The 14,159-nt window shown below is 37.8% G+C and overlaps 1 protein-coding gene across 6 annotated transcripts in view; it reads right to left on the bottom strand.

Moving 5' to 3' along the window:
- Positions 1-14,159, bottom strand: part of spri (Src homology 2 domain-containing protein sprint) — a 141,716-nt gene that overhangs the window by 68,317 nt on the left and 59,240 nt on the right. The window contains exons 1-2 of one of the 6 annotated variants that reach the window (XM_089263400.1): positions 8,466-8,565; positions 4,619-4,849 (exon numbers count right to left, since the gene is read on the bottom strand). The exons of 4 other annotated variants lie outside the window; for them this stretch is intronic. The gene's annotated coding sequence lies outside the window, so the exon portion shown is untranslated. Of the gene's footprint in view, positions 1-4,618; positions 4,850-8,449; positions 8,566-14,159 lie in introns of those variants that run through there. One more of the 6 variants, XM_089263399.1, reaches the window with a different exon arrangement.

Genomic DNA, 14,159 nt, shown 5'->3' with positions numbered 1-14,159 from the left:
ACGCAAATTTTGCGAGCGGAAGTGCTGCTAAAAATTGAGAATCAGCTTTGTCTTCGTCTCATCTGGCGCTGCCGCTGCCGCTGCCTGAGCGTTGCCATATCAACGCAGAGCCCCGCGACGTCTGCTGAATTTTGGACTCAAACTTTGGGTGTACTTGACACAAGACTTGGCTACAGTTTCATAAAATCAAATTAGTTTCACATTTTTTAAGTGCGAGCTATAAAATTTCAACTAGTTTTGCTCTAACTGTTTGGGAGTCTCGGTTGTTGTGAGTATAGATGTTTGTATATGTATATACTATATGAGTATATACTATATGAGTATGTGTTGAGAACGTTTAGATGTAGGGCATTAACTTGCGCTAGTTAGTTTTAGCTTTTTGGCTCTTATTCTCATTATTGCCTTAATTATTGTTATGACAATTATTACTCATTGTCATTGTCATTGTCATTGCCATTGTCAATATCATTGCCATTGTCATTATCACTGTCATTGTCATTGTCATTGTCATTGTCATTGTCATTGTCATTGTCATTGTCATTGTCATTGTCATTGTCATTGTCATTGTCATTGTCATTGTCATTGTCATTGTCATTGTCATTGTCATTGTCATTGTCATTGTCATTGTCATTGTCATTGTCATTGTCATTGTCATTGTCATTGTCATTATCACTATCATTATCATTGTCATTGTCATTGTCATTGTCATTGTCATTGTCATTGTCATTATCACTATCATTATCATTGTAATTATCATTGTCATTGCTATTATTGTCCTGATCTTCATCATCATCATTTTATTATCATCTTCAATATCCACGCTAATTGAACATATATTTCCTGCATTAATTTACAATCCGCTGACTCCACACATTTATTTGTCAATTATTTCAATGTTTTTCCTCTTGCCCATGAATTATTGTAAAAAGTTTTGTGTTACCACCAATTTGTTGCCGCAATTTGTTGCAACACAATCAATGGGTCAATAAATTTCACATGTGACTCGTATTTCAAGCTGCAATCGAAAAAACATTTAAGTAAATTGACAGCTTTTCTATCGACCCCTTAACTCCCCCCCCCCCCCCCCTTTCTCTCTCTCTTTCTCTTTTTGTATATCATTCTCTGCCTGTCTTGCTCTAGCTGCGATGATAAACGACGCAATTGACATCGTGTTGAGCCACAACACAGGCCAAAAAGTTTTGTAATCGCGAACGCGCCACCAAATCGGTTACCAAATAGGTTCGAGTGGGTTTCAGAGAGTTGTGTGGGCCACATAAAGATGGGGGTCTGACGTAAATGGGGTGGGGGAGGAGCAGGAGGAGCGGGAGGAGGGCCATTGATAAGGCAGGTGCAGCGAAGCGCTGGGAAATAATGAAAATGAAAGTCAACGTTGCCTGCGGCTGATAAAACTTTCAGTGGGAGAGAGAGAAAGAAAAAGGAACTACCCAGCGTGCTAGAGAGAGAGAAAGAGGGTGAGGGAGATGGGGTCACCTATTTGGATTGCATTTGCTGGCAATTTGTGTTGCTTCTGCTGCTGTCGCCGTCGCCATCGTCGTCGCCGTTGCGTGTTGTTTGTTGTTTGCTATTTGCGCCCGCGGCGAACGATTTCATTTGACTTTTGGTGCGCTCCCGACTCGTTGTTTGCTCAGCGATTTGTGTAGATACAATTCGGTACATCGCATAGATAAACATGCACTCTGCCCGGCACGCTGGCCGGGCCGGATCGACCGATGGCCTGTGCCGTGGGAGGGCGGGTCACTGGTCTAAAGACAAACAAATTACAAACAAATTGTCGTTGTCGATTGAGCCTTGCCATCTTTCATTTCCTGCTCCCTGCTCTCTCTCTCTCTCTCTCTCTCTCCCTCTCCTAAAGAAAACTTTCGACTCACTGCTGTTATCGCCAGAGACTTGGCGACATTCACTCGCAGGTGGCAGCGACGTCAGCGGGTCACTGGCCAAACTGGACAAACTCTACACTGAGAGAAATGCGAATTCCTAGTTATATTCTGATATATTTTGTATTTTTTTTTTATCTTACATAGAATTTTGAACTTAGTACATATTAATTGAGGTTCGCGCTATACCTAATGAAATTGGGAGTTCGCGGCATATAAGTTGCATTAATATGTATGTCACTGGTAGAAGGAGGCGTGGCAGATTCTATCAAATATAAATATTCTTGATTAGAGCAATAGCTGAGATTTAAAACAAGTCGATCAGTAATTTATCGATTAAACAACTCTGCTAACCTCAGTTATCCAATTATTATCGATTATTTTATATTTTAATTTTATATTTTATATTTTATACTTTATATTTTATATTTATATTTATATTTATATTTATATTTATATTTATATTTATATTTATATTTATATTTATATTTATATTTATATTTATATTTATATTTATATTATATTATCTTATTTATCTTTATATTTCTCTTTATCTTTATCTTTATATTTATATTCTATTTCTCTTTATATTTATCTTCTCTTATCTTTCTCTTTCTCTTTCTCTTTCTCTTTCTCTTTCTTTCTCTTTCTCTTTCTCTTTCTCTTTCTCTTTCTCTTTCTCTTTCTCTTTTCTTTCTTTTCTCTTTCTTTTCTCTTTCTCTTTCTTTTCTCTTTCTCTTTCTCTTTCTCTTTCTCTTTCTCTTTCTCTTTCTCTTTCTCTTTCTCTTTCTATTCTCTTTCTTTCTCTTTCTCTTTCTCTTTCTCTCTTTCTCTTTCTCTTTCTCTTTCTTTCTCTTTCTCTTTCTCTTCTCTTTCTCTTTCTCTTATTCTTTCTCTTTCTCTTTTCTCTTTCTCTTTCTCTTTCTCTTTCTCTTTCTCTATTTTCTTTCTCTTTCTCTTTCTCTTTCTCTATTTATTTTTTCTTTTGTCTTTCCTTTCCTTGTTCTTCTTTTTCTCCTTCTTTTTTTTTTTCTCCCTCTCAATTCGTTCCCTATAATTTGATTACATTACATTCTCAAAGAAACAGTAAATCTCCTAGTCCATCACAGCGCAATTAACTCAGCACAAATTTGATTTACCTCTAAATGAAGTACCCAGTATTTTGGCTCAGTGTAATTTTCAGTTCGAAGTTCTGAGTTATCGACAATGTACAGACGCTGATAAGGCAGACAACTTCGTCTTCCCACCACGTGAGTGTGCGAATGTGTGTGACTGTAGATGTGAGTGTGTGTGTGAGTGTGTGTTTGAGTGTGTAAAAGTCGACCCCACATACGGCTGTCTAGACCCGAGTTGAGTTGTGGGCAAGATGCAGATACAATATCTAAATTGTGTATTGCCATTAAAACTAGCCAATGGCGTTTTGTACTTGCAACACAGTGTGTGGCATGCAACACATAAAGCTCGCTACCCGAATGGCTCGCAACTGATTGCATATAGAATAAGCTCTCAGGGAACGAATTGTTTAGCTCTTTTGCTATTTTCAATTTTATATTATTGCCAATTTTTGATTAGGCCAAACAATATCTTATCTACAATCAACGTGGTTTGGTATTTGCGGCCCTAAAGAGCCAACTTCAATTAAAATTTTCGCCCCATGACTTAGATAGATAGATAGACTAGAGTCAAAGCTAATAGTCGTATATAGCTCGAGTTTTGGCTAGATCTAAATCTTGGAATTGAGTCAAATTCTTGTTGCAATTTCATTTTTAGCATATAAGAAATTCAATGGTATTATAAGTAATTAGATGATATAATTTCTCTCAAAATATCAGGATCGGAGCTCGAATATAGATTTTTAAATGTAAATCAAATCGAATGTGACATTTGTTTCCCTATAGACCAATATGCGTATTCAATAATACGTACATATATGTATATCTTACGTATATTATATTTTTTTGTTATTTTCTGATATATCAATGTTTCCTTAGCTTCATTAGCCCATAAATTCATAAATGTAAAGCAAATCGGATATTTAAATCATTAGATATACACCAATAGGTATATACCTTCTATATACCATAAGTATATCTTATATACATATTTCTCTATTTTCATATATGTATATGCATGTTTCACTAGTCTTATTTACATTTCCCAAAGTTTTCTATAAGCGTAAGGGAACGCATACGACAAATAGACTTGGATATCTTACACAGTCGGGAAAAATAGCTAAATGTATATTCTCTGGCTAGATCTATATGCTCATCATATAAACTGGTTTGGATAATCTACTCTTGTAGCTATGAGTAGCTCTTTAACTTTGATAGACCCATATTTATATTTACTTATATTCCCCATATTTATATTAACTTATTTCTATTTATATTTCTTGTTTAAAATCCGTATTATCTAGGCATATGGCTAAACTAAATATAGTTTCTCTAGCTGAGAAACTACAAATCTAATTTCTATATAAACAAATCCAATTTTTCTGGCAAACTCAATTGAATGAATTACAAATTTCCCGATTTTCCCAAACAGATTTTCAAGTTGAATAAATTTTTATTTTTTTTTAGTTTTTGCTTCGAGTGCCGTTGGCATATTAAGAAGAAGAAGAGATTGTTGTTGTTTGTAATTGAAATTTTCTTATTTTTCATTTTGTTTTGGTAGCATCAAATTTTCACTTGGTAAGCGTTTATTTATTTTTTTTTTTTACTTACGTGAGTGTAGCAGAAAAAAACTTTTTCTTTATATGTTGCAAGATATGCAAATTTCTCGCTCTCTCTCTCTCTCTCTTTGTCACTCTCTGTCTCTGTCTGTATTTGAGTTAATTCTTTTCTTTTACGATTTGAATTCTTAATTTGGGCACAGTTCGTTGACGTTTTGTTTGAATTATTCAAAATGCAGCCGAGTGCATAAATTTGCAGTGTTGCAGTTGCATTTTCATAGCGCTGGCGTTTCATAATAATATTAATAATAAAATTAAATGCATATATTATTATAAATATGTGTTTTAATTATTTTGTATATTATGCGTTTGTGTTTCAATTAAAGCAAATATGTTTTTCAATTACAACTTTATCTGAAGTTGTTGTTGTTGTTGCCGCTGGCATTTGCATAATGCACTCAAACGCTCACTCAATCATTCACACACTCATTCAAGCACTCATTCATTTAACAGCTCGCTCAAGCTGTTGTCATGTCCTCACTCGTGCCCCCTAAAGCCCCATTTTTGCCATCTCCCCCTTTCAGTTGTAAATACCACGAAATTCAGTCGAGCGCACAATGCAAGACAAATTGAAAAAATTAAAATGAAAAAACAAAACTGTAGAAAAATAATGTAGAAAATATTGAAGAAATTTATATTATCAGCTTTAGCTTTTGATACCCTGGACGGGTGGATCTGACCTAGCAGAGCTATTTGAAGATTATAAAGACTTGTATAAAGAGTGTATCTACATAAAAACTTATTTAAAAATCCATAGAGATTCCTTTATATAATATATACATTAAGATCTATGTATATACAAATCTATATAATCTATAAGGGAGTATTTTTTATAAATGTTTAAATCTATTTATTTTTATATTTTGAATTAGAGTTTATCATATTTTTTGAAGCTTGATTTTTTTTTTTAATTTCTTTAAATTTTAAACGCTTTTATTATTAATATTTTTTAACTGTTAATATATTTTTTACTTTTTAAATTTTTTAATAAATACTTGTAATAAATAAATATCTAAATAAATAAAAAAAATATCTAAATTAGAAAAAAAATATTTTTCAAAATTAAAAATTATTGTTTAAAATAAAAAAAATTTTTTTTTTCAATCAAAAATTATTGTTTATCTTAATTTTTTTCTAATATTTTCCTTATTTTACACAAATTAATATTGATAATTTCCTACAATTTCCGACAAACCTAACGCTAATTCTCTCAGAATGCTCAACACCTATTTACAGGGTATCTGCTGGCTGTGCCTCGGCCTAGATCTGTGCGGTTGTCTTGCGGTACTTTATGCTGCAAGCGCGCGCGTTTTGTTAGCGACTTTTTGCAGCGCCTTTTGCACTGGCATCGAAAGCAAGCGAAGCGCAGTCGACGCCGCCGCTGGCGTCGCAGCTGGCGTCGCCACTAACTGCATTTGCTTATGACTCTGGCAGTTCTCTTCATTTTACAGTTAATAAACGTTAACCGCAAGTGGTCCGATGGGGCGCTGGCCCCTTAACGGTGGCTATCTCACTATATCCATGTGTGTGTGTGTGCTGCAAGTGTCGACAGATTCATCAAGAGTACTGCAGGACGAGGGAGGGGGATCGTATCAACGCCCTAATGTGTTGTCACATTTGTTGTAAAATTGATTCGCTAATGATTTTAGCTGACATTCAAATTACGAAAAGCCAAAAGGGAAAACATTTGAGTGAGAACATATGGAAACTACATATATAGAATATTTCTTTCACACTCACACTCTCTTTGAATTGGTATTTATTTTTAGAAAGTTAATCACATGCTAAACACTTCGCATGGCCCATTGGGACATAGGGAAAATGAAACGAATCTCGAGTCTTCTGGCACGCACTAAGCGAAACAACTTTCAGGTAGTTAACTTGAGGCCTTCTTTTTTTTTTTTGTCTTTCATTAATTGTCGTTCTTTCACTTTATGGGCGTGGCGCAGTTGTGCGTAAAAGAAAGAAGCTGAAGAAGTTAATTATATGTATGTATATATGTATATATATATATATACATATATGTAGATATTTTACAGAGTTCTTTTTGTTCCCATATAGCTAATTAAGTTATTATTAAGTTAAACGCCTATTGGGAATCCGAAAGGGATTGCATTCATATTGGATATATTTTATATATTTTTTATATATTCAAGAAACTGCAGTTAAATAGCTTTTGTTTATTGTTTACAATCTCGGAATTGATTCAAATACATATTTAAGTCTTGTATGTGCACATAAATATAACTCCAATTTAATTTATTTCAGTTCCAATCACTTCTAACAAGAAAAAACACAGTCCAATTAGATTAACAACTAACCAATTGGATTATAGCTAGATTCGATTTATATTGTGCTTTTAATTAGCTAATAGCATTAATATCAAGTAAATCTTTAATTATTTATCAAAAGCAAATCTATTCTTTTTTCATATAAACATAACTCTCATGTAAATAATTCCAAATCATATCCAATAAGAGATCTAGCTAAATGCACAGCAATTGGGTTCCACAAGTGTGCCAATTGGAATACAGTGAAACCAATTGGACTATCACTGGCGCTCACGCAAAATAGAATCCACACACACACACATCCAGTTGCTCTGGTGATCTTACAATTTTCGCCATTCAAAGTCAGCAATTGCGGCAAAGTTTAATTGATAAAAATAAAAAGTTGCACGAAAATTGACTAAAACTCTGGCTAATCTCTAGCTTCTGGCTTCTGGCATCTGGCGCTTATTGTGCCTATATAAAAAATAATATCTCTCTACGACTGAGTCACAGTTTCGGACTTGATTTGTTGGGGAGATACCGGCGAAGAGCTGCAAACGGGTTAACTATAACGTGACTCAGTGAGACTCGGCGTTGCCACACCCCCTCGCCAGCCGCCCATCACTGATCCGCTTCACTGCGCCGCACTGCACACACATATCAACAACAACAACAAAACTAGTTGCCGAGCACCAAAACGGGGGGAACAAGAAAGCCAAAAAAAAAAAAAGAATAATGATTTTCCAGTTGGACATTTTTCAAAAGCAATTTAAAATGCTCAAATTCAAAGACATATGAAGTTTTATTTGCTGCAATCAATTTTGCATTTATTGCAAGAAAAACAAAACGAAAGAGAAACAAAAAGTAACACAAAGCACACACACACCCACACACACAACAGGCACTGCAAACACACTTTCAATTCAGCGCTCGAAAACACAAACAAAACAAATTTCGAGCAGCGGCGGCGGTGGCGGCAGCAGCGCTGCTAGCGGCATAAGCAAAGCGCTAAACGCAAATGCGTTGCCAGCAAAAGCAACAACAACCACCGAAAACAACAACAGCAACAACAATAGCTGTTCTCGCTTCACGTTCCCTTTTAAAGTTTTTTTGTTTTTTTATTTTTATTTATGTTTTATGTTTATTGAGTCTCTTTGACTGTTTCGAGTTAATTATTGTATCGTAATATTATATAATATTTGATTGTTGTTTAATGAATTATAAAACTCCAAAATAACGAAACACCAACAAAATTGCAAACCATAAAATGAAAACAAAACAAAACTTAATATGTTTAAAACAAAACAAAAAAAAAAATAGAGGCCATTAAAATTTTTGCCAAACGCAACGCCGCAATTTGTAACAATTTTTTCGTTTTAGTTGCCGTTTTTGTTTTCGTTTTTGTATTTGATTTTATTTTTAATTTGTTTGCTTTGCACACAAACGTTAATTTTGATCGGCATCGGCATCGCCAGCACACGTACGCACACACTACAGTTACAACAAGAAGAATAACAACAACACAAAAACAAAAAAATATTTTGAAGACCAACCGCACGATGCGCTTACAAAACTTTCGTCCGTCGCCTGTGGAACGCAAAATACAACTGAGCTAGCCGAAGCCGGCTGCGGCCGGCCAACAGTGACTGCGGCAGAGACAGAGACAGTGGCAGAGGCAGCGACAGCGAAGCTCGTGCGCTCGTGCTCGTGCGCTGCCACCCGCTTACCTTAGTCTCCGATGCGCACACTGGGCTCTCCGCTATTTTCTCTTGATTGAAGTTTTTGGTGGTAACAGATGGCATTACATTAATTTGAATTATATATTTTATATATTAATAACTGATGTATCTGTGTGTATGCTAGATGAGCAAACTATTTGAGTGTAACAAATGACGAATGTGCTCTGCATACGCATGTAACTTATTGGGCATTACAATTAGCTGCAATTAAATAAGTTCTTAGGCAGTGTGCGCTTGTTGTTGGTGCTTCTTTTGATGCTGTGTGAGCGAACGACTGCGTGCGTTTGTGCTTGTGTGTGTGTGAGTGTGGAACGAGTTGCCCGTTGGCGTTCGTCGCCGTCGCAGTCGCAGTCGCTGCGTTGGCGGCTACTGCGCTGCCCACATTGGAGTTAGAGCTGCTGTTGCTGTTGCTGTCGGCGCTGCCGCTAATGCTGCTGCTACTGCTGCATGCGAACAAATTGCGCAAATCGCATGCGTTTTTCAATAGCTGCAGATCGCTGGGCGTTGATTGCGTATGCGTGCCATATGCGTACGGGCATGCGACTGCAACAGCAACAGTAACTGCAACTGCTATTTGCCACGCATTGCAGGTCGTGTGATCAAAATCAACAAATAGCAAACAACAAAAGCGTCTAATAACAAAACAACAAACAAAGCGTCCGCATTGTTTTTGGTCAACCGCAATGCAGACGCGCATTTAACGCGTGCGTTTTACAGCACATGCAAGCAAAAATATTACAAAAAAAAAAAAAAAGACGAAAGCAAAAACAAAAACTATTAAAAGACCCAGTGCACTGTGCAGAAGCAGCGAAGCTCTCCGCAGCCTAAAACAGACGGCAACATCGTTATCCCCCGTTTCTACTTACGCACACACACACACAAGCTGTCAATGCATCTGCATTTATCAATGTATGCGTGTGGTCTTACTTACAAGTGTGTGCTCATTAATGTATTACACTGTCCACCAGCAAATTGTAAATATTGAAAAATTAAAATTGTACATAAAAATATAAATACTTTCATAAAATTACAAGTGAATATATAGATAATGCTACACCCATATACTGGTAATATAATAATAGATATAATAATATATTCCCATATCACTTTACATTATTCAAAGTTCAGCTCCTGCGATTACAAATTTTTGTTAGGCTGTGTAAAACGCGCCCAATTCTGCCGACGCCGCTGCTGTTGGCCAAAAAGCTTAGCGAAGCGTGCGAAGCAGCCGCAGCAGCAGCAGCAGCAGACGCAACATCAAGAGAGCAACGGCGTGTTGAGAGGGAGAGTGGGAGCTGTTGAAGATCGTTCAATGCATGGCGCTGAAGGCGGCTGCCAAGGAAGTGGAACATGTGTGCGCTGTCTGTGTGTGCGTGTGTGTGTGCGAGTGTGCTTGCTAGTATGTGTGTATTTAACATTGTCATGGCAAGTTGAACGTGGGAGAGCCCTTCGCTAAGCTGGTTTACAGTTTTGTTCTTGCTGCTGCCTTTGTTCTTGCCGTTGTTGTTGCTATTATTATTGTTGTTGCTGCGGTGGCCTCGACCGATCAAGCAAGCAAGCGTTCGACCAGCTGTTGCTTTGTTTTGACTCGAGCAGCGCTGTCGGCAAAAGAGACATAAATACGATAAATGAGAGAGGGAGAGTGAGAGTGAGAGAGCCATGGAGAGCATAAGCATAGGAATTGCCTGCGTATTCAGATAGCTATTTAGCAGACGACGCTGACAAATTGTCAGCAATTGGAGTGGGAATGCGAGTGGGAGGGAGAGGGAGAGGGCGAGTATGAGCGTCAGGTGAGCTAAGGCAGAAATAAATCAAAATTAATGCCACACAATTATTAATTAAAGTAATTAATGTGTTGGCCGCTTAGAAAGCTCCGAAATGGCCCAAATGCCATTATAATTCACAATTCTTGACCATTTTGGCAGTGCAAAGGGATTTCGCCTTTCATTACATATGCAAAGCTCGCCGCACACAAACACACACACACACACACACACACACACACACACACACACATGTGTGTGTGAGGAAGGGGAGCAGCCGTAAGGCGACAACATGTGCTCACAATTGCATTTGCCGTTTCGCTTACACTCCCCTCTGTTGCTCCCCCGCTTTCTCTATCACTCTCTCTGTTTCTCTCTCGCTCTCACATATTACACAAATTGAAAAACTATTGACAAGGCTTTGCTACTGGCCGCTAACGGGTCCAGGCGGCATTATCACATGCGATAAATATTTATATGGAAATGTAATGACTGCCCCCACGCACTCTCCCTCCCCCTAGCACTCTCTCTATCTCTCTCCCTCTATCGCATTGGCTTGCTACGCTTTGTCTCGAACGTTGCGCAATTAATGTCACCACATCCTTTGGGCCTTATTAATGTCCTTGGGCCGCATGCCGTCTGGCCGATGGGCGGCGGGCGGCGAATGGCGTTCGTTGGGTTTGGGGGTTTGGCCCATTAATGTCGCCCCATCGCTCCGGTAAAAACAATTAATTTACCCATAATGCAATTTATATCGGTTTCGGTTTGGGTTCCCCGGCATTTGAGGTCTGGGCCAACAGCAGCTTTCTGGTCCATTTGGCTTACGCATATCCTGTGCGAACAGCCGACTGGGGCCCTCGGTTTGCCACATAATGTGCATATTTCTGGTTGCTTTTTAAGGCCAAATGATTAATTATTAAAGCGCCAGCAATTCGCAATAAACAATAAACAGTTTTTGGCCAACGGAATGCTCGAAGCATGCCAAAACAAAAAGCAACAACAACAAAACACACAGCATCGCGAATGCAACAGACATTCCTGACAGATTTGGCTTGCTGAGACAAAGCTCTGCGGAAGCCAAGCAGCAGCTGGTTAGCTGCTCTAAAAATTATGTTGGCCAATTAATTATCCATTTTTCAATATGAAAGACAAGCCAGACAAGTTGATGTCGAGCATGACTGACTGCATAATACTCGCTCGGAGAAAGAAAGCTCGAAAGAGAGGCACAAATCAGACCCATAGTGGAGATTGGGGGATAAAGCAAGATATTTACTATTTACTAAAGAAAGATGTAGAGAGATTCTAGCTGAATTGGAGGCCATATATACAGTCGAGATTTACTCCTGCGGTTCTGTTATATATTGGTAAAGTTTTCGGAAGAAGGTATATATTATCCTAATGTGATAGAACAGTCAAACTGGTTTCAGTTTCAGAGTTAGTAATCCAAAAACATGCAAGAAATATAGCCAAATTCAGGTATTTTCTTCTATAGGATAGAAAGCATCCCTTGAGTTCCCTCAAAAATTCTAGAGTTTACATATGTTGTGATGGCTCTACCTCTCGTACCAATACTTTTAAAAAATCCTATAAAATGCATTTTGTCCAGCTATTAAATCTCAGACAATGCACGAGCACCTCAAAAAGCCTAAAAGCATGCTATGAAAAATATTTTAAGAAATGAGATAAAGTCCAATTGAACTAGAAATTAAAATGAAAATGGGAAGAGGGGAAATCATATGAATATCTATTATATTATGAGTAAATAAGATAATAAGTCAGGGGATATATTTTATCCTTAAAATATCACTGAGATAATGTCATAGAATATATCTTATCGTTTGACAGATTGAAAATATAATAAATCCAAAATCATTTTCTGTGACTAAACATCTCCAAAAATAGATCTCTATAGTTATTCACTGTAATCCTCTTTAAAACATCAAAGCAAATTGTGCAAGAAAGGTAGAGGTAGATAGAGGAAAAGCGAAATGAGAATACAAAATGTAAAATTATTGTGAAAACCTGCGCTAATAGCTCAGAGGGTAAATTTGATCCTCTAATAGATTAAAGGTATATTTCAAAGAAAGGCACATACTTTCTATATCTAATAATCTAAAAGATGATAGAGAGCTCTCATTATTTTTCCCTATATTCATTTCTAGGACTTCAATTGGAATGGTGAAGAACCAATTGAGCTAGAAATGAAAATGTGAATTGGAAAATAAGAATAATTAATGTGAGATAATTGTGAAAAACTGAGATAATATTCTTTAAGATTTATCATTTGATAGATTCAAGATAAATTGTTTCTGTAACTAAAGATCCTTAGAGTTGATAGAGAACTCGCATAGTTTTTCCTGTCTAGGACCTCAATGCACATTGTGGTAAACATTTGAAAACTTGTTTGCTTTCCCAGCTTCCGTCTGCATGTGAGTTCTCTTCTATTTTATTTTCTTCTGGGAGCCACCCACGAATCGCATCGAATCGGAGACGTTGGCCAGCCCAGACAAACGGTTTTTAGCCCAGCACACATTTGCCCATGCTGTAAACAAGCTGTCAAATTCGGAAGGAAGGGTGAGGGGGATAGACTAACCAGAGAAATGTTCTGCTGCGGCTGCACTCGTATGGCATAAAGTTGTTCGAAGATATTCAGCTGGTTGTCAGTCGCCTTCAAGGCAGCTTGATTGGCAGAATGTCGCTAACACTCGCAGATAGATAAAGAAATAAAAGATACAGATACAGCTATAGATACAGCTACAGTTATAGCTGTAAAAACTTAGTACTTACGACTGTCGAAACGCGCGCAAATCAAAGACATACGAAACTCACCTGCAAAAGAGGAAGCAAAAGAAATGGCATTAATTAAATTTGTTGCAATTGGCGCTTAAACTAGAGAGGGCCGAAAAAATCACATTAAAGAAAATAAAATAATTAAAAACTTTGGGGCAACATTTTGAAAATTGTTTTGTGGCTCCCACAGGCCATTGACGGGTTCAAGAAATTGGCATTCTAAGAGGGGGCGGGCACGACACGCCCACGCCGTGTGCACAGCTTAAAAATATTTTTTTACGACAAAGCGCTCGCTCGCTACTCCACAACAACAACAACAACAACAATAACAGCGAATGCCCCCAGGGCTGGGCTGGGGCTGCACTGGAGACTCTTTGGGTAGGGGTCAGCAGCTGTTTTCGGGGCGGGGCGCAACTCGGACAGCCGAGGACAACTGTAGCCTGTAATTAAATAATGCCCATGCCCACTTCCGGGCAGCAGCGGCAACAAAAGATACAAAAGTATCTTAACGGCATGCGGCGCCATTTGAAGTTGAAGTAGCCAACGAAACAAAAAAAAAAAACAAAAAACATCTACTATATATGTATATGTGGCGACGGGCGCAACGGGAGCGTGGGCCGGAGGGAAGCTGTTTGCTGTCTGGCCACCAGCAGAAAAAATTGAGGAAGAAGCAGGAAGAGAAGTAGCCGAACTAGAGAGAGGGGAATAGGGAGGAGGGAGCTATGCACACGCCGAACTATTGCTCCCCTAGGATAAATTAATAAATTTTCTAGCGAAAGTTGGCACAGGGTGAGAGAGACAGAGACAGAGAGAGAGAGAGAGAGAGAGAGAGAGAGAGAGAGAGAGAGAGAGAGAGAGGAGAGAGAGAGCACGAGCTAGAGCTAGAGCTGGTTATATGAGCAGGCTGCTTGGCAAAGCTGCGCAACAAATAAACAAATAATTATAGCTAACGTACCAAAAAGTAAAAAGCA

The sequence above is a fragment of the Drosophila navojoa genome, chromosome X (assembly GCF_054131105.1).
Source record: "Drosophila navojoa isolate 15081-1374.11 chromosome X, UAZ_NAV_1.0, whole genome shotgun sequence".
In the NCBI taxonomy this organism is placed as follows: Eukaryota; Metazoa; Arthropoda; class Insecta; order Diptera; family Drosophilidae; genus Drosophila; species Drosophila navojoa.
The sequence above is the reverse complement of the archived record's forward strand: the minus strand, read 5'-3'. Positions and strand labels throughout refer to the sequence as shown.